General features: G+C 42.8%; 1 protein-coding gene across 3 annotated transcripts in view; it reads right to left on the reverse strand.

Moving 5' to 3' along the window:
* The window catches only part of Elmod1 (ELMO domain containing 1), a 61,770-nt gene extending 41,529 nt beyond the window's left edge, over positions 1-20,241 (reverse strand). For 2 of the 3 annotated variants that reach the window (XM_029482140.2, XM_029482141.2), the window contains exon 1: positions 19,975-20,241. The gene's annotated coding sequence lies outside the window, so the exon portion shown is untranslated. The remainder of the gene's footprint in view (positions 1-19,974) is intronic. The other variant, XM_021172727.3, reaches the window with a different exon arrangement.
* Between the last annotated feature and the right edge of the window lie 2,932 nt (positions 20,242-23,173).

The following is a 23,173-nucleotide window of genomic DNA, read 5'->3' on the forward strand; positions in this document are numbered from 1 at the left end:
TGTATGTATGTATGTATGTATACATTTTGCACAATGAACAGAGGAATAAGGTACTACATTGCACAGTTCTTTGCAGTTCAAAATTTCCCTAAGAGATATCATAGAAGAATCATAGAAGAGGAAGACAAAGACTGTAAGAGCAGAAGACAGGGAGAGGGGCTGTGAAACGCCATCTTCTGGATGTGTTATGGCATTACAGTCATATCTCCCAGCAGTTGTGGTTATATACCCTTGGCCTGCACAAGACTGGTCCTGTCAACACAGGTCTCTCCCACCCTTTGCTTGACTATTGGCTACTGATGGATTCTGGGAGGGGAGAAGTCACTGTCTTTGGTGAGGCTGCCAAGTTTCAGTAGACAGCCCTGGTTAAAGTCAGTGGGTCACAAAAGAACACAGGCAGGCATGACTGTGAGAATGGGATCTGTAGAGAAGGAAGGAGTTGAAAGGGGAGGAAGAGAGTGAGGATGGAAGTTATTAGAAGGCATTATAGACATGTATGAAATTGTCAAACAACTCATTTAAATGAAAATTTCTCAATAATGTTTGCTTTCCCAACACCCATGGCTTCTGGCATATTTACTCTCTTCTGGTAAGGATGATACACGGGGCAGTCTACAGAGAATTGGCTGCAAATAAGAGCAGAGAGAAGATACCATTGAAGGAAGGGCAAAGGGGAAAGACAGCTTCAGGAGAAGTGAGTGGAATGGAGTGTGTGCACGCCCTGCAGAGGGCAGTGTCACAGCTACCACCCAGAGCAGCTCACAAGTCAGGGACATAGCCCAACTCAAGGCCAACTTCTCCTTAACATATGTGCACCTACAAGTACTCTCTACAATGTACAGTCTACATGTCTGAAAAAAAAATCTACACACGGAGACTGTGGCTGATTGCTTCCGGCAAGACAGAGAGGGGAGAAATGCCCTTTGACGTTATAAGTGCTTTTCCCTTAAAATATGTCAGAAGCAAAATTAAAAATCATACTTGTTCATTTGGGGTAGTAGGGACATTACATCATTCTTTGTATATCTGTGGCTTCCAAATGAATCCAATTATGAATCTGGCTTTTAATTTAATTATGCAATGCTTCCAGATAGCTTATGGTTTCTCATATATTCACCTTTGCAAGGAGCCAGGGAGTCTTGGAGAAACGGACAATTTATAATTGGGTCATGCTGAGAAACATCATGCCAGAAAGGGATGCGCCTAAGGCAAAAGAGGGGGTATTTAAAGTAAACACAAATAAACATGGAAAAAGCCCCAGTGGCCAGGGAAGGAACAATCTGGGCAACAAAATAAAGCACCGTTGAACTAGAAGCTATGTGTAATGAAGATCCAGGGTTCTGTATCAGGGCAAAAGAAGACTGGGTCAGAAAACACAGAGAGAAGGCTACATAGGTCTCACACACACACAAGAATGTCGATTAAATAGGTTGACACTTTGTCCTCAAGGAAGTTGTGCAAAACTTCTTACCCCTAAAAGGAAGGCTAGACCTAGTGTCTTCCCGAACACTGTAAGGTAAGAGAGAGGAGTAAGTGACATGGGGAAACGTGACAAGCACTGCCCCAGTCAGGTGCTAATGTCACCAAAGAGTGACAGCAAAAAGCAGAATGTCCATGATACTTGCTCCTGTCAGTCCAATCATTCTAGTCTAATCCGGAGAGAAACATCAGATAATCCCAGAGGGAGGACATACCACAAAGTCCGTAACCAGACGTCTCAGAATGCTCAAGGTAATCAAAACTAAGGAAAGTCCAGTAAAGTACAGAAGCCAAGAGATGTGTTCCTAAGGAGACAGGTCCTCTAAACGAGGCATACGAGGCAGGGTCCTGGAAGGCGAAAAGGGGAATAAAGTAATAGCTAAGGGAATGTTAATAAAGGTCAGTCCAGAGTGCCATAACTCAGTGGGTGGAAGTGTTCGCTGTGTGAGCCTGATAACCTGAACTTAGTTATTACAATGGAAGGAGAGAACAGACTCCTGAAAGAAGACCTCTGACCTACACACAGACACATACACACACGTTTGTGCTTGCACTTATATACACACATCATGCATATGCACACAGAGTAATAATAATTAAACAAAACCAAAAATACTTATAAAAAGAAAAACGTGAACTTGGATTAATTAATGAGATGCTAATAAACATCTGCCAGTTGTGGCAAGCATACTGCATCAGTGCAAGATATGAATACTGGAAACTGGGAGACAGTATAAAGGAACTATCTGTATTACTTTGGTAACTTCTTTGTAAATGAGTATCATTCTAAACTTAAGTGTTTTAAAGAATTAATGCCTCTTCTGCCTTACATCCAGAGTTACGCAGTGAATTAGAGGAGTGTGGCTGCATTCTTCAGACCAACCATCTTGAGTGACAGGCTGATACAGGATGATGGCGTTCAGGCTCCATTTCCCTGCCCATTGTTGAGATTGGTGGATCCTGAGAGGGGAAGTGGGGGCAATAATGCTCTCTCTCTCTCTCTCTCTCTCTCTCTCTCTCTCTCTCTCTCTCTCTCTCTCTCTGTGTGTGTGTGTGTGTGTGTGTGTGTGAGAGAGAGAGAGAGAGAGAGAGAGAGAGAGAGAGAGAGAGAGAGAATGCTCAGGTTGCTGTGAGCCTGATGAGAAACAGACTTCTCCAAGACAGCTTCAGTGACACTGCTTGTTTCATTTGGGGGAACAAAGGCAACTTAAACCTTTGGGGGTGGGTGGGTCGGGGTTATTGAGATGAGTGTACACCATTGGCCCTGGCTATGGTGCCGGAGATGCCTCATTTGCATAAGGAGAAGTTCCAGACGCTGCTGGACACGACCTTACAAGAAGAGAGGAAATTAAACTGGCTACCAGGGAGTGAGACCTCCTGGGGTGGGGGCAAAGTTGGGGCTACAGGGCTACCTGCTCTGGGACATTCAGTCCCAGGGTTGGGGGAGGGATGGGGTTCGGACACACCCTGACACCCCACTTCCCCACTTCTCCATACTCCAGCTCCCAGGCTCTGCAACAGGAAAGCAGATAGGTACTTAAGCACAGAATTACAAGTAGAAGTACAAAACCCTAGAAGTGAAAGAAGCACAATGCACATAGAGAAGATGTTCCTATGCCTGGTGTGGTCCTCAGTGAGAGGGCAATGAGATGTGGAAGGCCTATCAGAAGGCCTTGTAAGAGTGTGATGCAGGCTGGTGAGATGGATCAGTGGTTAAGAGCACTGACTGCTCTTCCATAGGTCATAAGTTCAAATCCCAGCAACCACATGGTGGCTCACAACCATCCATAATGAGAAATAAATAAACCTATGGGCTGGAGAGAGCAGGGCCTGGAGCGAGGGATGGGGCTGAGCAAGTGGAGGACCTGGAGTGAGTGGAATGAGTGGGAGGAGGGAAGGGGGCAGGGGAAAGAGTTTGACGCATCTCATATGAGTAGTGAGGACTACTGCAAGTTTTCAAGCTGATATGCAACACGATTTGATTAATGGTTTAAAAAAAACATGATTTGATTATTGGGGCTGAAGAGATGGCTCATGGTTAAGAGCATTGGCTGCTCTTCCAGAGGACCTGGATTTGATTCCAGCACCCACATGGTGGCTTGGAACCACCTGCAATTCCTGTTCTAGGGTATCTGATGCCCTCCTCTGGCTTTGGTGTAGATAAGGTGTACAACTGATGCACAGATATTTGTGCAGGCAAAAGGTCCATACTCATAAAATAATAGTAAAATTTAAGAACACACTCTGATCGTAGTACAAAGAATGGGTTGTACTGTGATGAAATTACAGGTAGTGATACCATTTAGAAGCTTCCGGTGATGCTCCTGGCAAGAATAATGATATAGAAAGGTGATGACTAGAGAGATGGCATGAAGAATTTGAGAGATACTTAGTGGGTGGAGTTGGCAAGGCTTTTGTTGGTGAAGGAAAATGAGGAGCCAACACAGGCCTCTGTCTGTGGATGGCAACTGGTCAAGGAATTCACTGAGCTATAGAGTTTTGCAGAGTTGGACTTGGGAATCTAGGACATTCTAGGTTTCTAGGGCCAAGTGATGGTATGGAGCTCTAGATAAATGGACTTTCTCGGCATGTAATTAGAATCATAGTCCAGATGGAATTACTAGGCAAACCACATATACAGACTATGATCATCATCACAATTCTTCATGAGGATGAGACTAAAGTTCTTATAACATAAAGAAGGAGTTACAGCCAGGAATACGTTGTCAGACTCAGCACATCATTTTCTTCTCAAGTAGTTCAATTTCATATAGCTACAAAATTAGTTTATCTTAAAAATCTCTTATTACCAGAAAAATTCTGCGTTCTTCCCTAGGAAGTTTGACCTATCAAGTCACAGGTTCTTGGGAGATATCAAGATGTAAATTTACCCATGGGGTTGGGGGAGGCATGTCTGGCACTGCACCAAACAGAGCAACATAATTTGGAACTAGGGGAAGACTTACTATAGGCAGGAACAGTCACCATGTGGTAGAGAGGGTAGGGTCATTATGATTGCAGAATTCAGGAAAGAAAGTCTGGTAGCTTTAGTCAAGCTGCTTAGTCTGTTTAGGGTTCAGTGGGAGGGGTAGTTATATCTACCTTCCAAGCACTGGATAGACCAAAGCAGCTAGGTGCTTAGTATCCTTAAGGTGCATAGCGGGCACCCAGAGCCTGAGCACCCATGGCTCCATTACTTTGCCATTATCATTATATCTTCATCTAAAGTAAAAGGTCATTTTGCTTGCACTTAAGAAATTGGAAAAAAAGCCGGGCGTGGTGGCGCACGCCTTTAATCCCAGTACTCGGGAGGCAGAGGCAGGCGGATTTCTGAGTTCGAGGCCAGCCTGGTCTACAAAGTGAGTTCCAGGACAGCCAGGGCTATACAGAGAAACCCTGTCTCGAAAAAACCAAAAAAAAAAAAAAAAAAGAAATTGGAAAAAAAAAATCTGGCTGGCTTTTGTGACCTGAATTGGCACAGTGGTGGTGGCATGAGTGAGAAGCAAATGGGGGATAAATATTTACCAAGAGGAAATAACCGGGTTCACTTGTTGGGTAGAAAAAAGTGATGAAAAAAACCAGTAATCAGTTGTAATAATCTGTCCTTTAATGGGAGGCAACGGTAACAACTTAGATCTTCTTAATTTGTTCCCTCCCAAGAAACATCAAAAATGGCTTGTTGTTAAACAGTAAGCAAATTGTCACTAAACGCATTGTCCATTGGCAAATGATTATGTAAGTTAGCCTAAATTTATACAGAAAAATGCTTAGTTCGTACTATGCCCTGTTCCTTTACGTTTCAAAGAGGCGCTGATTGCTGTAATCTGTGTAGTAAGGTAGGGTAGAATCTCTGGTGCTTTGAGTTGCTGTTGCTAGGAAATAGTCTCTGAGTTGCTTTTCAGTGAGGATGCCAAGAGTCATAGTTCTCCTTTGTGGCCAATTTATCACTTTGTACATTTCCTTTCATCTCCACCATTGTCACAGTGTGGCTACAGTAGACATATTGAGTGTCTGTACACACCGGCCTATTAACTTTAATGATTACATGGAAATTACCTACTTGACAAATGCAAATGTCAACCTTTTGGTTCAATCCAGAAAAAGTTCACCAATTTTTCTGGCTAGACAATATTGCTACCTCTCTCCTGGGAATTAAGACAACACCAAACCCACTCTGGACTGTCCCTTCCCCATGGCTTTCTATACAGAGGGAGGTATTCTAGGGTGGACACAATAATTTTTTTGTTGTATTCTGCATTCTTAATATTGTCTCAAAAGCTTAGAAAAATTGTGTGTGTGAGAGAGAGAGAAGGAAGAGCCATGTGCTTGCCTGGAGGCCAAAGGAGAAGGCCAAATGTCCTGTTCTATGCTCTCTTGCTTATTCCCCTAAAACGAGGCCTCTCTCTCAATCTGGAGCTTGTTCTTTTGGGAGGCTGAGGCATTAAGTCTCAGAAATCCTCCTGTCTCTGCCCCTACCAGTGTTGGGGTTCCAGGTGCCCGCATCTATGTTCAGCTTTTATATGGGTATCAGGTATGGACTCAGGTCTTCATTGCTGTGCAGCAAGCACTCTTATCCACTAAGCCATCTTCTTATCCCACACAGATGATCTTTTTCATATTTATTTCCTCCCTAGGCTCCTAACTCTCTGTAGTATTTGCTGTTATCTTTCTTAGGGAAATTCATGTTAAAAGCATCAATCGATAACAACACTAGTAAAACAAACTCTAAATTTCCCACCTGGAAGAAAAAAAAAAGCCCTAGCTCTTATTTTTCCAATGATAAGGAAAAGGATTATAAACCAGGCTTGTGAAACTCAGCAGGGCCCTGCAGTGACTTGTCTCCCTATGTACAGAGATGAGCAGATCCAAAGAGAAAGATCAAATGACTGAGCTTGCTGATCAAACACCCGGAGACGGTTTGGCACTTCACTATGGGGCTGTGCTGCTATCTGCCTCTTCTCTCTTTTTCCAGCTGGGAGGGAAGGGACAGTGATCACTGGTCCATGGCTTCTGAAGGGCTCCTGGGCCCCCAACATCAGGAAACTTGTGCTGCCTTCTTTGAGCACGAAGTTCCCTGCGGTTCTTTGTAAAGCACCACAGAGTAAATCCATCTTTTCCATCCAGCCATTGAACACCCCAGGGAATGAGTTAGAGACTCCACTAGAGGCAGCAGAGCTCCTTTCTTCAAAATCTTAATCCCTATATGGGGGTGGGGGCAGAAAAGCAAAAGCAAAACAAAAAACAAAAAAACAAAAACAAAAAACCAAAAACCCTATCTCTGTACAGTCTTCAAATTTTAACTGACTGTATATTCCAACAACCAAAATGCTTGTGGGTTTGCGGTACTTACACATACATAAAAAACAATCCCCAAAGTGAATACTGTTTCATTCTAACACCTGCCCAATATGATTATCCCACTACTTTGAAAATGTATATAGAGTACACTTAAAATAAAATCCTATTCTCTGCCTCCCAAGTGCTAGGACTTAAGGCATGTGCCACCACCTCCTGGTATAAAATCCAATCTTAAGAATTAAATCTTAGTTTAAGGTTTTGTGGAATTAATAACAACTAGTATTTACACACAATTTGCTAAAAGTTGGGCAACAACCAATGGGTTTTGCTTGTATAAACTCACTCCTAGCCACCTCAGGAAGTGAGTCACCATTATTGTCCCCATTTTGCAGCTGAGGAAGTTGAGCTGGAGAGGTTAAGGGACCTTTCAAGGAAGGGCTATGGTTAGCAGAGGCAGAGTTGAGATTCAGGGTGGTTCTCAGCTCTTTTCTGCAATGCCTTTAGAAGCCACTGGGTCAATATTCCAGACAGACATGGGCAAGAGAATAACGACTACATTTAATTTAGAATAAAAACTACATTTAATTTACACTAAAGTGCAAAGCCAGGAAGCCAGCAGGGTGTGAGCCTCACGAGTATCCCAAGCTTCAGAGCATCCAGGGGGAGCAACCGGGAGACCAGCTTCCAGGGACATCTGACTTTGCGTGTTTACAGCGTTTTAAGAATGTGATACAATAAAAACAGAGATGGCATTCCTCAGTCAGGGAGAGATTTAGGAATCTACTAAGAACAGACAGAAAGTGGGCCCAGAGAGATGGCTCAGTGGTTAAGAGTACTGGCTGCTCTTCCAGAGGACCAGATATGATTGCCAGTACTCACATGGTGGCATAGTGCTAGCTCCAGGGGATGCTGCGCCCTCTTCTGGTCTCCTTAGGCACTGTTTGCATGTGGAGCATAGATATATAACGCAGGTAAAAACACCCTCACATAAAGTAAATGCAAAATAAGAATTGTTTTAAGAAAAAGAAATAGATGTGTTTCTTTTTGACCTACCTCATCCTCCGTATGTTTAGGTAGAGAAGACAAAATGGAGGGAAAAACGTGAGTGCTCTGGGAAAGGCTCACACCAACAAACTCCCAAAGCTGATGTGGTTTAAAGATCAGATGAACTCAGCTCACATCAACTCTTTACTATGCTCTGCATGTATGCTTGTCTATAGATGCTTTCCAAAAAAAATTAGGGGAAAATAATCCCTCTCCAAAATGAGCATGGCAGCAGGAAACACATCTGCATGGGACACTAAGCAAGGACAGAGATTGTGGGTGAGGAGTCTGGGCAAAAATAACCTGCCTGAACTGCTGTGGCAGGCAGAGCCACAAACCAAACAAGAGCTCCATCAATCCTTCCAGATCAAACGGGCCTAGCGTCAGATTTAGGTTGGGCGAATAAATAGATCTAAATTAGCAAATTCAGACAAGGTCTATTTTCAGCCTGCTTCATATCTGATCAAGTCCTGAGAAGTAAGGATTCTCTACAAGGAAAAATGAGAGACTTTAAAAGGATATAATGCAAACAAGAGAACACATTCAAGAAAAAAAAAAGACAGGGAGTGGAAGGAATTAGTAAGGCAATGGAGAGGCAGAGTGGAATGGAGAAGAAGAGAAGAAAAATCCTAAGGCTGTGATGTACATTTGGAGCATGGATAAAGTGCAATTTGGGGTTTAAGGTATTCACAGAAGGACTGAAAACTAGCAATATGAAAAATCACCACTCCGGGGGAGGGAAGAGAGTCTTTGTAATGTAACAGTGACTGTTCACACATGGCACTGAGATATCCACTAGAGGTGTCATGCTCACACCTAACCATCGCCCTGAGGCCAAGTTTGAGAGCCTTTTTTCCTCCTTCTTGGGCAGTCAGCTTCAGAACTGCCCTGCTGACATGCATGAACACGACAACTCGGGAGGCTTTTCCCTTCCTCAGACGAAAACACTCATCTGGGGCTTATTTTGTGACTTATAGCAATGGCTGTCCACATTCGCTGGAGAAGTCGAGGCCGCCCATAAATCCGCTCATGACTGGCTTCAGCAGCACACGCTCTGCTTGTCTGCCTCTCAAGGCGGTGAAGGATAGGCGAGCACAGTTGATGGAATCTGTCTCTGACTTTTCAAAGACCCCGGGGGAAGTCTAAAAATAGAATAGTGTACTTGACGCAAAATATCCTCGATATTTTCACCTTGAAAATTAAAATTCTAAAGGAAGACCACAACAAAAGATGGTAAATATGTGGACACAGCTTCTCACATTAAAATGAAACATTCTTTCTTGATAAATACAAATTTGGAGTGGAGAAGGATCGGAGGCTGTACGGTCAAGTCTTACTATTGTGATGTTTTAAGAAATGTGAAAGCCTTACCCTGATTAAATACAGCCCCCCTTTGTGTATTTATTTCCTTAGTTTTAGTTTTGTGTATGTGTGCACGTCTGTCGCTGGATATGTGCACATGAGTGCAGGTGGCCGTGAGAGACAGAGGAGACAAAGGTTTCTTCAGCTGCTTGCTGCTTCCTTCCTTACCTGCCCCCCACCCCATTTTAAGACAGAGTCTCTCACTGAACCCAGAACTCACTCATTTGGCAAGATCAGGAACCCCAGGAACCCTTATCTCTACCTCCTCCGCTTTGGGACTGCAGGCACTGCACCTGGGTTTTTACATGGAGATCCAGACTCAGGTCTTCACATTTGTGTGCCAGGCTCTTTACAGACTGAGCCATCTCCCCAGTTCCTTACTGAGCCTTTTACTCAGATGATGATAGTGTGTTTCAGTGACACCCTAGTTCAGCTAAATACGGTTGGGGAGACCTCCAGGAACAGAATGGTAGTGACCAAGGCATGACACACTTGAGCAACTTCCACACTTTAAACATTAAAAAGGAAAGAAAATTGTTGCCTCTTGGAAGAGATGAAACACAGTATATATTGTTCTAAGAAATATCCTTTCGTATACCAACCTCCCACTTTCAAAGTGGAGCCATTCTTAAAATCACCGTGCTCACAGATTCATGTCTATACCTTCAGTTTGCCATTAGGGTTCTTACCTTTTTTTACTTGTCTCTCGACCACTAGCTTATGCCCAGCAAGGTGACTTCCCTCATAAACACTTTGAGAATGGATAAACATCTCCCCCACCTTGAGCCTCTCAGAATGTCTTGTATTCCTCGAGTCCTGGTGGCTGGTGAATACCCCTCCATCTGCTTGGGATGAGTCCCATGTAGGGTTTACTATTGCAGAAACAGAAACTAGTGGGTCAAGATAGAGTTTACCTATAATCTCAACACTCAAGAAGCTAAGGAAGGTAGATTGACAAGAGTTCAAAGCCAGTCTGGACTACTGTCTCAAAAACCCAAATCCAAACAAAACAAACTCACACTTTCTCATGTAAGCAGAAAATTAGTCATAAAATATTTCCTCAGATTTCCAGGTGGGCAAAGAAATCAGGTTTGGAGAGTGTATAGCAAAAAAAAAAAAAAAGGGGGGGGGTTTAACATGTGACATATGACATAAAAGCAGCCCACTAAAGAAACCTCTATTGCCACCACCAGGCTGGTACTGTTTCCACACTGTCTAGCACTGGTAGAGGGGCCTTAATGGCTGCAACCCCTGGAATGGATAACAGAAACAGGTCTAAGGCTCAAACCTGTGTGAAAAGGGAAACATTTGGCACTCCCAACTCCTGTTGTGAAAAGTGGGATCTGTTTTGTAACGCTGGAGAGTCCTGTGGTGGTTAAGTTCATGTGTCAACTTGATTGGGGCAAGGTGTTCTTATTACATTATTTCTGGGTAAGTAAGGCTCTGATTCTACTTTCTGTATAACATCAGTGCTTGAATCCCTACACTCAATAAAGCACGCTTCTCTGCCCAGTGTGGGTTGATTTATCCAATCTGCTATGGGTCCAAATGTAACAAAAAGGAGGAAGGCAGGACTTGACTTTCACATGATGGGCTGAGACAGTGGTGTCTTCTTGCCCTTGGGTAGAATTATAATAGCTTCTCTGGGTCTCTGGTTTGCAGACAACAGAATGTGAACTTTTCAGCTGCTATAATCAACAGAGCCCATTCTTCATAATAAATCTACACACACACACACACACATGTGCACACACACATGGGGAGAGAGAGAGAGAGAGAGAGAGAGAGAGAGAGAGAGAGAGAGAGAGAGAGAGAGAGAGAGAGAATATGTGTATGTGTGTGCACAAATGTGCCTATCTCCTGTTGGTTCTGCTTCTCTGTATAGCCTCTCTGTATAGTCCTCAGTATAAAATAGGATTTTGAAGCCCCTGTTTAAAAAGAGCAACAAATGTCCATTCTATAGTATAAACAAATGTCCCTGAAAGCCAAATCATGATGCAGAGAGATGCCTGAGACTACACACCCACTGTCATGCTCTATTAGATGTACAACTTAAGACACACGTCTAATTTTCTGGCTGCTGAAAAACATCACCATCCTTTAGAATGAACAATTTCAAATATGAATTACATAATTAGAGAATATCCTGGAAATATCCCAGTGGCAGTCACAGAATAGATGCACTTATTTACTTGTTGATTGATTTATGACTGTTAGTTGTCTAGGCAATAATTAAGTGTAAGATAATAAAGTTATAAATTAAATGAAGGACGGAAGTACAATAGCGATCTGTTACATATAGTTTGTTTAGTTGAGTTAGACACTTGCAGATACATGAGCAAACACCTAGGAACTCAATTTGAAACCTACAATGGTGATTTTAAGTTATCTGAGCCCAACTCCAACTCAGGGAGATCATTCTTTCATCTTACGCCTCCTGAGCTGTCCCAAGTGAGTCACTTTATAGCGTGTGTGCTGTACATTTTCTTTGATTTGAGCTTGGATCATTTATAAACCCATCTGCTCGTAGTCAGTGAACTAAAACTGTTTCCATGGTTCTACAGTAGTTAAGCTCTTATTTCCACACTCTGGCCTTGGAACTGATTTTAAATCATAAATGAACTTCATATCCATCCCTTTAATAACATAATATTAGTCTTGATTTTTTTCTGGGACAAGAAATATCAAGTTGGATACAGATTATTATCCAAATTCTCTTTTTTTTTCCCGAGAAGCTCACAATGACCTATGTAGATCTGGATCATTGATAAGGTAAATATATTATGGCCAATATGGAATTTGAAAGTGAACTGTTTCCCCGGTTTGTCAACATAGTTGGCCACATCTCAGATTTAATTTCTGTATCTCACTCTCAGATTGTTCAAGAGACTAATTGACAAGCTCTGTCCCCTAATATATATATATGAATCTATCACATACATTTCTAGATGAACTATCATTTAAAAGAATAGTAAAGGAGATATCTGGTACAGTATAGAAAGGCATCTAAGCTGTACCCTCCCCTCCTGTCTTGTTAAATCCTGATTGGTATTTATTGGGTTCACACGTTGGGCTATGCATACATTATACACAGAGCAGATATGAAGGCATTCTATGTTAGGCATTTTAATAAAGGGCTTTTAAATCATGGCATGTAATACACCTCTCAATTAACACAGCTCTAATGACTGCTTACCGTTTTAAGGTACCCTATGATTAAGTTTCACAACCAAAAGTAATTGCTTACATTTTTTAAAGCTTTAAAATTCTAATGGATCTTCAGGCTAGAGACACTTTAAAATTAAAACCTAAGTGTCCCACTTTGGTTGTCAGATTTAGAGAAATCCATCTGGAACTGATCGGGAAACTTCTCTCCTGCTGGTCAGTTTTTGCAGTGCTAAAAGGTGTTATGCAAGCCACTGGAAGAGAAAAGACACAAGTCTTACCTAGCACTAGATCCTGCATAATACAAAACCGACCTGCCAAGCAAGCTAGGCTGCTGGCATTAGAATGAAGTGTCTGTTATGGAGGTAACCAACTGTTTTCTAATTGGATGTCAGGTGTGCTCCACAAGGGGCAATGCATGCCAGATCCTGTAAGCCTTTCTCTGAGAGCACTGTACGGCACAGGAGGAACCCGTCCTTGCCGTTTTGCCAAGTGGTCCTGTTGTCAAATTGAACTCTAAATATCTGTTACACCCATATTAGCGCTTCTCCCAACCTTGGTCAGAGAAGTTTCTTTTTGTAATGGGCAGCAGTTAATACAGAGACTCAAATTTGGGCCAAGTGCTGAGAATAAATGGCTGTGGGTGCTTAGGCTGAATCAGATAACAACTGCTCCCCTTCCAAGACTCGGGAAACATCATGGTGGAGGGAGCAGAAAGAATGCAGTCACTGGAGCATGGGAAGAGTGGTGTGGAATGCAGTCTGGACATGACATCATCATCGCACTGCTGAACACACAGCAGCTCATGACTACAGCAGATCAGGACAGTCAAAATTCCATTTGGATGTGGGCAGGGCTAGGATATAGGTGGGGGCTTGAATACCGGCAGTGCTCAGAAGGCAGCATCTTTAGCTAAGGAACTATTGACCATTAATGACCACCAGAGGAGAGAGAATCATTTTTCTTTTGGGGGTATGGCTGCTGGTAGACTTGGCTGCTGATAAGCTGCCCATTTTCCTCCAGTGAATGGCCTCAGACCCATAGGAAGATGAATAGCACTAATTTGACTCAGTGAGGTATTAAAAAAAAAGAAGAAAGGAAGAAAGAAAAAGAGAAAGAAAGGAACATACAAAGCAAGACATAAAATAACATGAATTTGGGAGAGGGTGTGTTGGAAGTGTTTGGTAGGAGTTGAAGGAGGGATGAAAGGTGGATCATGAAAATTCATTGTTTAATTATATAAAATTCTCAAAGAATAAATAAAGATATTACATTCAAAAGGTAGATGTCAAGGTGCAGCATGGCAGTATACACCCTCAACCCCAGCACTTGGGAAGCAGAGGCAGGAGGATCTCTGTGAGTTCAAAGCCAGCCAGACCTCCATAATAGAGAGACCCTGTTTCAAAAAACAGAACAAATAAAAACAAAACAAGAAAACAAGGGTCTACTACATTATACAATTTTTTTTAGAAAATTTGTCTTTCAAATTCTGAATAGAATATCTCTCTGCTTTAAATGAAAGGGGGAAAATATATATTTATACAATAAACATGCTCACTTCAATGACTGATTTACACTGTAAATATTTACAATGCCAACTGGCAGGTAAAAAAAAATGGTGTAGGGAACAGAGTCCCTGTCTTTAATGATATCTGTTAGAATAATGTTTCAAGTCAAAACATCTGTGAGGTAAATGAGTGATTGGTTTCATCATGAACAAAACCTTCAAAACATATGGCAGGAGCTGGAAGGATGGTACAGTGGTCTGGGGTACACACTTCTGTTTCAGAGGGCTATAGTTCTTATACCCACATCAACTGTCTGTAACTCCAGTGCCAGGAGATTTGATGTCCTCTTGGCTTCTGAGGACACTGGTACCCTCACATATACATAGACATAGATATTTGTAAAGAGTCAGTTTTTTTTCACCAACTAGTTGCACAAGGAAAACTAGGGAGGAGAGTGGCTTAAGTAAGCTCTTAGGTCAGGCGTTTTAATTAATAAGTTCAACCTAATAATTAAAACGGCAACGTCATTGCAATAGTATGTGAAGAACCCTGAATCTGCGTCATTGGCTTCCTTGTGACTGATCTTAAGAAGTACTCTTACTTCTTTAGTTTTCTTTGGTTTGGTGTGTGTGTACATGGGTGTGTGTGTGTGTGTGTATTTGAATGTGCACAATCACGCATCACAGTGTCTGTGGCGATCAGAGGTCAACCTGCTGGGTCTGGTTCTCATCTTCCAATATGTGGAGCCTAGTGGTCAACGTCAGGTCATTAGGCTTGACATTATCTTTTCTGTATGGTCCATCTTCATTATTAGAGACTAATTTTTGGTCTTTTTGGTTTGGGGGGATTTGTGTGTCTGAGACTTTTTTTTTTTTTTTTGAGATAGGGTTCCTGCCTGGCCAAAAAGTAATTATGTGCACCAGGTTGGTCTTGAATGAATAGAGATCTACCTGCCTGTGCCCCCTAAATGTTGAGACTAAAGGTGTGTGCACTGCCACCTCCAGCTGAGACTAATTTTGAAGAGGAACTTAATAAATTCTAGTTAGGTAGCAAGCAAACTGTTTCGCTTCTAAAATGTAAAAATTAAGAAAATGCAATCTGTGTTACCATTTCAATGCCATGGAAAACAGCATATAGAATATACTTACTTAATATAAGTTTTCTAATTTATTTGAGAGCAAAAGTATTCAGCTATTGAAACCTCAGCAAGGACTCAAGTTTATTTTATAGATACAGACATTAGGATTGGCATCATATCATCATTATTTTTAACTTTTATACCTTGTGTTTTATAGCAAAGAAACTGTTGTTAAGATACAATGCTATTTGCCCACAGTCAGCACAACGGAGCTGGAAGGTTACATGTGCATGGGGTGCAAGAACATTCCGTACATAGAATTTTGGATTCAGAATGTTTACCAAGGACTTAGATGGAGCATCTGGTGTCACCCGAGGCTCTCTGGGTGACAGACCCCATCAGCTATCTCTGGGGATCACTGTAGTAAATCTTCTCATAATAAGTTGTGTGTGTCCATAGGAAACTTTGTTGAAAATGTGACCTAAGCTCTAATTGCCTTGGAATTTAATCATTTCAGTATGTCCCCTGGTCATAGTTTTTCTCTCTCACACATAACCGAAGAATTATGGCAGAAAAATGTTTGACTTTCTGCAAAAAGGACCGGTGTAAGTTCCTAGATTAGAGCATTTTTCTGTCCCATCTTATAGGATGATCATTTATTCAATAAGACTATTTCATGATATGTTTCAGTGTAGGGTAATTCTTATGATTTTTGAGAATTTATGTTACATTCTGAGCTGGACCTGTTAATCCCAGTTATTTAAGACTGAGGCAGGGGGATCACATGTTCAGGGCCTTCCTTGACTACAGAGAAAGTTCAAGGCCATCTGCATACTTAGTGAAACTGTCTCAAAATAAAAAGATGTTTTTTTTTTCATTTATGGATCTAATACAGCTCCATACGAAAATGTTTTATCTGGCATAAAACAGCAGGTGTCCTCCCCAGCACCATTTTAAAAAGAAAAAAACAAAGTGAAAATTAGCCACACACTTGAGGCTCTTCTGATGGAAATTGCTGAATAACTATGTTTTCTGATGGAAGGGTAATCTAAATTGGCATTCTATTCCTGAGCATTGGAGTTTTGCCAGTTAGAATCATGAAGAGATGAGTAGCTGGTCTCTACACGAACTGCATGAGTTTAACCTTCAACCTCCACACACGCAAGCAGTGTCCTCCACTGATGATGTGCAGTAGTACTCTGAGTGTCTTTACAGACACAGTTGTGTTTGCTGTGGCATTGTTTAGGAATTAATTTCCTTCAGAACACTAAGTAGGTACTCTCTGATACTACAAGCATATGGTCACTTTCACATGGTGTTATTTTTGTAAGATATACTTTCTTTCCATCACTGGCATCTGCTTCCTCAAAGATAATTCAACTGAAACAGAAAATGATAGCAATTTAATGTCTTTTCTCACTCAGAGCAACAGATTTCCTAAAACCCAAACATATGCTTATCTTATTTCAAGTAATTGTACCAAAAGAAACGGAATATTGATTGGCACCTCAAAGGATACATTTAAATATCTACATTTATATAAAAGTAAAAATGTAAAGGAACAATGCATTTGAATACTGTGGGTGGTCTTTTTGTTTGTTTGTTTGGTTTGGTTTGGTTTGGTTTAATCTGAAGAGACCAGGGTAATAGTGGAATAAAGAAAGAGGACCCAATAATGTCAGTCAAAGGACAGGTCACTTGCTTTTTAGTATACAGTGAGAGGAGCCAGAGAGGTGGCTCATTGGTTAAGGGCATAGGCTATTCTTTAAGAGGACCCAGGTTCAGATCCCAGCACCCACATGGGAACTCACAACCAACTGTAATTTCAGTCCTAGAAGATCCATTGTCCTCTTTTGGTCCCCAAGGGTACCAGGCACACACTTGGTATACAGACACACATGTGCAGACATACCTGTAGGCAGAACACTCACATGCATTAATAATTAAAATAAATTAAAAAGTTTTTTATTTTTTAAAAATGCAGTGATATACCTTTGCCCAGACTGCCATTTGCCAGTCCCTACTTGTGTCTCATCTCAGTTCCTTCATCTTTCCCATTAAGAACTATTTAAAAGTATTTCTTGGGGGGAGAAAACAATGTAAGGCAGGAAGACAGATGGGGAGGAGGGTGCTGTGAAACACTGTATTCAGGACATCAGAGGCCATTTTGTTTTTCTAACTGAGGCCAGTGGGTAAAACCCTGTAACTTGTAGTTCCATCTGGCTCTCATGACACACTCTCTTCACACCTTTCTCCCATGATAAGAACTCATTCTCATATCTGAGGCCATTCCTGTCAACACAGCTGGACAGCTGAACATGTCATTTTTTGAGTGGAGATGTCTAGCAGAATTCTGTGTCTTCCCCAATCTCTTACATTAAACACACACACACACACACACACACACACACACACACACACACACACACCTCACACTTCTGGCAAAGCAACTCCTACATAAGTTGATGTAAATCCATCCCTAGCCCCTGTTTCTTCTCATCTTTGGATTCTTGGCAACTCCCACAGAACCTAACAAGAAGTATTTGGCAAATATGTGCAGAACAGAGAATTCCCACTTTCAGGCATGAGTTACTCTCTATAGCTCAAGAGCTGAGCTTGCCCCAGATTGTCTGCAGAACAGCATATGACTTCTGCTCCACTTTGTTTTTTCAACCCATAAGTGACCCAAAAAAGGAGGAAAGAAATGTTTTCGTTACAGGGTTTACAGAAAAAAAAAGTCTGCCCAATCCAAACTAAATTTCAGAGAAACAACTAATAATTTTAAAAGTATAATTCCAAGTATCATAGTGACGTATTTAAATTCAAACAGTATCTGCTGCTGATTTGAAATTAAAATTTAGTGAAGCAACCTGAATTTTTATTTGCTAAATCCAACAACTCTAAAAATGATAAAAAAAAAAAAAAAAAAAAAAACAACCTTGGAGGATGTGGGGTCAGCTTCCTTGGCACACCTGGGAGTTGTGTCTGAGCTCTGCAAACTTCCCAATTAGCCAGATTTTTCCATCTGTGAACGCAGCTGGGTTTACTTCTGAGCGATTTGGTGACATGCTTTAGGAGATGTTGCCTGTTACATAATAGTTCCCTTATTTTGTTAATTCTATAGAGTTCCTTTATAATACCACCTATCAACGATTTTTAGCACAGTAGCACAGACATGTGATGCTGGCGTCAAAATCTCTTGGAAAGCTAACATTCATATATTTTTTAGTTGAATCAGCAAGACACAATAGAGAAAAGGAGCAAATTTTCATTTCAGGGTTTTTTTTTGTTTTTGTTTTTGTTTTTTGTTTTTTGTTTTTTAATCTTCATTAATTGAACACAGCAACACACACTGACCTCCGACTGGGAGAAGCAGCCTGGCAGGCGGAGGCGGAGCCTGTGATGTAACTGCAGTAGGTCTCTGTGGGAAGGACCTTTCCTAAATGTGAAGCCTATGTATGCAAACTGAAGCCCCTCCACCTCCTCCTTGTATGTGCGGACTTGCAAGAGAGAATAACTGTCTCTCTCATTCTTCACAAGAAGGCTTGAGTTCTTGGCCAACAAAAGAATTCCTTATAGATGGGTCAAGATTACCTATGTGTCTCCCACATACCTGGGGTTGGGCCGGGGTAGCTGACTGTAAGTCCATCTTAGGATACTGACAACTAGGCAGTGTGTCAGTTTACTGGTTAATTGTGATGGCGCAACACGAGTTACATAGTTCAAAGCGTAAGTCTGCTACAATCCAAAAAGTGCCCTGAAATAAAACATTATTTTGCTGTTTTTAACAGCAATGTCTTACAGAGAAAGCATTCATCTTTTCCCATAAGAGAGGGAAAGGATAAATATCTCCTAAGGGTGAGGAAAAACAAGAATGTGTGTGCCTTTGGCAAAATTTCAACCAGATTGATCTCAAATGAAACTTCTAGGGAATGACCAAGACTGTTGTTACTCCGTGTTGTCATAAGACAACAAGGAACTATGACGTTTATCCCAATGTAGGCATGCTACCTGCTTTCCACCATATTGGCAATAGCAGTTAAGGACGGTTGTCAGGCGACCGACACAACATGCACACACTGCTGAGATGCAGAACAAAGCCTGGATGGCTGCCTAAAATCGGTCTCTCCAAATGACAGCCCCAATTTATGACACCAGTCTAAGGTTTGCGGGGATTTGCGACGTCTTTTTCTCTGTTGGTGGGGAAGAAAGAGATGAAATTTGGAAAGCTCTAAGCAGTGGCCTGGGCTTCCATCTGTCTGTGCGGGACAGAAAGGCTTACACACATATTCATTAAACTTGATCTGAAGCGAGCGAGTCTGTGAGGTCGTTTCTGAAATATTCATAAGGTCTGTTACCGGACTCGCCACTTAGAGGTTGAGTAGAAACAGGACGAGGGGGAGCAGTTGGTGCCCACACTTGGAAATAAAGACACTAGGAAAAACAGCACACCTCGCTCCACTGTTCCTGTTTTAACAGCTCCTCACGGCTGCTCTCCGCCCGCCTGTTCAACTGCACCTGCCCGGGAGATGCTCCAAGAGTGGAGTTTCCCGGAGTAGGAGGAGGAGCGCTCGCCAGCCCTGCAGACCTGGCTCAGGGTGGAGGCTCAGAGACCTCCGGTTTACAGCTCTGCCACTCTGCCGCCTGGCACCGCCCCGGGGCCTGACCGGCAGGACAGAGGGCTCCTTAGGGGCCAGGACCCTCCACTTGCCCCAGCCAGGCCGCTCTTTGTCCCCGCTTGGGATCCCTCCCTAAGCGCCAGCAGTGGCGTTCAGTCGCTAGGCGACCTGCACCCCCAGGGACGCAAACAGCTTCCAGCGCTGACCCGCAGCGCCGCGGGTTGTTATTTCTCGGCTCACGAAGAGAAAGAGGATTTAGTCTTGGGTGACTCTGGCGCTCCTGCACCCAGGTAGTGCGCACTCTCATTCACGACCCCTCACTGTCCCCATTTATTTTGTACCCTACACACACAGGTCAGCTGCCACCTCTCTTTTTTTTCCAAGGACATTCACCCTTGGCTCCTCTGGGGTCGCGACTCACCGGGCAGGGGCAGCGGTGGGCTCAGCAGCTCTGGGATCGCAACAGTGTGGTCTCCATCTCCGCCTTCGCTTCTGCTACGCACTAGCGACCGTGATCACCGCGGCTGGTCCCCGAGCGGATGCTGGACAGAGGCGGTCGCGGCTGCCGCACTGGCTGCGGGCGCGGGAGGGGCGGGGGCGGGGCGGGAATCTGGGTCGCGTGGAGCCCTGCAAGCCCGGTTGCACCCTGGGCAGCGGGCAGAGAGGAGGCGACCGAGAGCAGCTGGGGAGGGCGTGCAGAGGTTTCCCTGGGAGCAAGACGCTGGCGGCTACTGAGCATGCTCAGTCGTGGAACCCCGGGGCGCGGGCGCGGCGGGGAGGAGTGAGCTCAGGCCCCCGCTCCAGAATGTGGGAAGAAAGGGTTAAAACTGCGCACTTGCCGGCAGTGGCCTAGTTTAACTGTGCACGAGTCAGAGTCGGCCACCCCTAAAGAAGCCCAGGGCTGTGAACCTGGGAAGACCTGTCAGTGGGATTCCTGAAGAATCTAGGGCAAGGAGTGTTCTCCAGTTCCTCTGAGGTGGATTATCCAGAAGTCAAAGTTTGTTTTTAGTTTATTTTTTACCTCCTCCCAATTCAGATACCCAACCCTCACTTGCTTTCCTGTGTGTTCTGACTCCCAGGCATCCCCTTCCTCTCTTGATTCTTGGACAAGTCAGGTGAAGTTGTCAAAGAGCCAGTTCTTTAATTAGGTGTAACTGAGAGCTCCGGTGGGTCTCCCCTGGCCCTGTGTTTCATCGAGGGTTTCATAAACAACAGCTCATTACACGTTTAAATATAATGGGATGAATTATAGATATCCCGGTCTGCAATTATTTGGGGGAACACTGCCTTCTTGCAGTGGAATGGCTGAACTCCTGAACACCCACCCCCTTCCTCTCAGTCCTATTTTCGGTTTTATGTAGAACATCTTCATAGATAAGAGTTTCCGAACAACACAGGGAAACTGACTTCTTCAAAAGGCTTTGATTTTGCTCATGGTGTTCCGTTCTTCTGGTTTACCTTACCCCTTCCGTTCCCCTTCATGACGACCTACTCACTCTCTGTGATCAATGTTACCTTCTCTGAAACTTGGCTGCAATACAAGTTAATGCCTGGCTGTCAGAGATCATCTGGACACACTGCTGTCACATAGTAGAGTTGGTTACTTCTGTATAAGAAGGTCAAACAACAAAGCCAACTGTTTTGTGCAGGCATGGAACAATGTGCTGAGAAAACAACAACAAATAAGACAGACAGGGTTTTTCTCCGCAGAGAATTTACAATCTGTTGAAAACAACAGGCAAGCCAGAATGGTGGCAGCACTTGGGAAGCAGAGGCAGGTGGATTTCCTGAATTTGAGGGCAGCCTGGACTACATAGTGAGTCCAACAACAATCACAAAACCAGAAAAAGGCAACAAATACCTAAAATAGAGAGTATTAACAAGAATAAAGGTCAAGTTGTTTTTGACTTTGTGTTAGCCATCAAATGAATCTACAGAGACTTGACTGATCTCTCTGAAACAATGGATAATAGTATTAATAATGGCCTCAGACTAACCAGAATGTGTGGGTCCTTGCTAGTCTGTTGTTAAACCATTGATTTTTTTCCCCTTTCATTTGATTCCATCAGCTAAAACTGTTCTAATCTCAAATTATTTGTAGGAAGAACTTGCTATCTCAAGTAATGAGTAGGAGGCGTGTGTTGTGGGAGGCAGAGCAGTTGTATTGTATCTATTATCTAATTCAAGGAACAGTATTTGTTAAATGGCCAAAGTCAACCGAGATTCTCAGATCTCATGAGTCTCTTCTCATGTATATCTGTATTTACAGAAATCGTTATTCTCCAAAATATATCATTTGACTCTTTGTACCTTCCTGCCATCTGGATTGTGTAAGTATTTCGCTGGATCCTGTTGTTGTCTGAGCCTGAGAACCAGCTCTCCTGAAGCTTGTTTGTATATGGGTGTCCATGATGACTAATGACCAACCACTTTGACACTGTATAATGTGGACACCTCCAGGGTTAGATCTCATTCATCTTTTTATTAAAGAACTTAGCAGATGACTAGTGGGTGGGGGATCCTCAGTGAGTTTACCAACTACAGGAATGCTGGGCCTTCCGACCACATTCTTTTTAACAGGTCTTCCTAGTAACTGTGGAATAAATTCCACAATCATGACACTTAACTTGGCCCTTGCCTGGTCTATGGATTTTTCCACTAGCCACAAATTTACTTTTTTTCTTTCTGGGTTTTGAGTTACTTTTGGATTTAGAAAAGAAGAAGAAGAAGAAAGAAGAAAGAAGAGGAAGAAGGGGAGGAAGAGGAGGAAGAAGAAGAAGAAGAGGAGGAAGAGGAAGAGGAAGAAGAAGAAAGAGGAAGAGGAGGAGGAGGAGAAAGAAAGAGGAGGAGGAGGAGGGGAAGGGAAAGGGGAAGGGGAAGGAAGGGGAAGAGGAAGAAGAAGAAGAAGAAGAAGAAGAAGAAGAAGAAGAAGAAGAAGAAGAAGAAGAAGAAGAAGAAAGGAAGGAAGGAAGAAAGACAGACAGACAGACATAAAGGAAGAAGCAGCAGCCAAGTGTGATGCACATCTTTACACCCAGCACCTGGAAGGCCGAAGCAGCCAGATTGCTATGGGTTGGTGGCCAGCTTGTTCTACATAGAGAGTTCCAGGGTTATATAGTTAGACCTTATCTCAGGAAAAACAGACAAAACAAACAAACAAAAAAACAACAAAAAAAAAACCCATAAGCCCCAAACTTGATCAAAAGTTTACCATGCAATCAACAGCAAAGAGATTGAGACCATGTGAATTATCTTTTACAAATAATGCATAAAGAGTCCACAGAGGAGGATCTGTACGCAGAGTCACAGCAGGAGAGCTGAAGAGGCTGGGGCAGAATTAGAAGGTGTTGTGTTCTGTCATCTCCTCAGGCTCAGTGCTGACTCACCCTTAGAAACACAGAACTCAGGTCTTTCTGGGATAGTGACATACTCCTTGATAGCATCACTTATTGAACATTCTCTTTAGGAATTTATTTGACTAAGAATTTCCCCACCCAAAGGTTTCTTTCTTTAGCAAGACTAGATTGAGCAACAAGCAAACAGGAATGTCTCATCTAGATAATTTTGTGGGTGGGGTAGATGCTGAGGCCCATCTGTTTATCCCCAGTCTAGCCTGTGCT

Source organism: Mus caroli, unplaced genomic scaffold (genome assembly GCF_978045245.1).
Source record: "Mus caroli unplaced genomic scaffold, Mus_caroli_1 scaffold_11, whole genome shotgun sequence".
NCBI classification, from domain to species: Eukaryota; Metazoa; Chordata; class Mammalia; order Rodentia; family Muridae; genus Mus; species Mus caroli.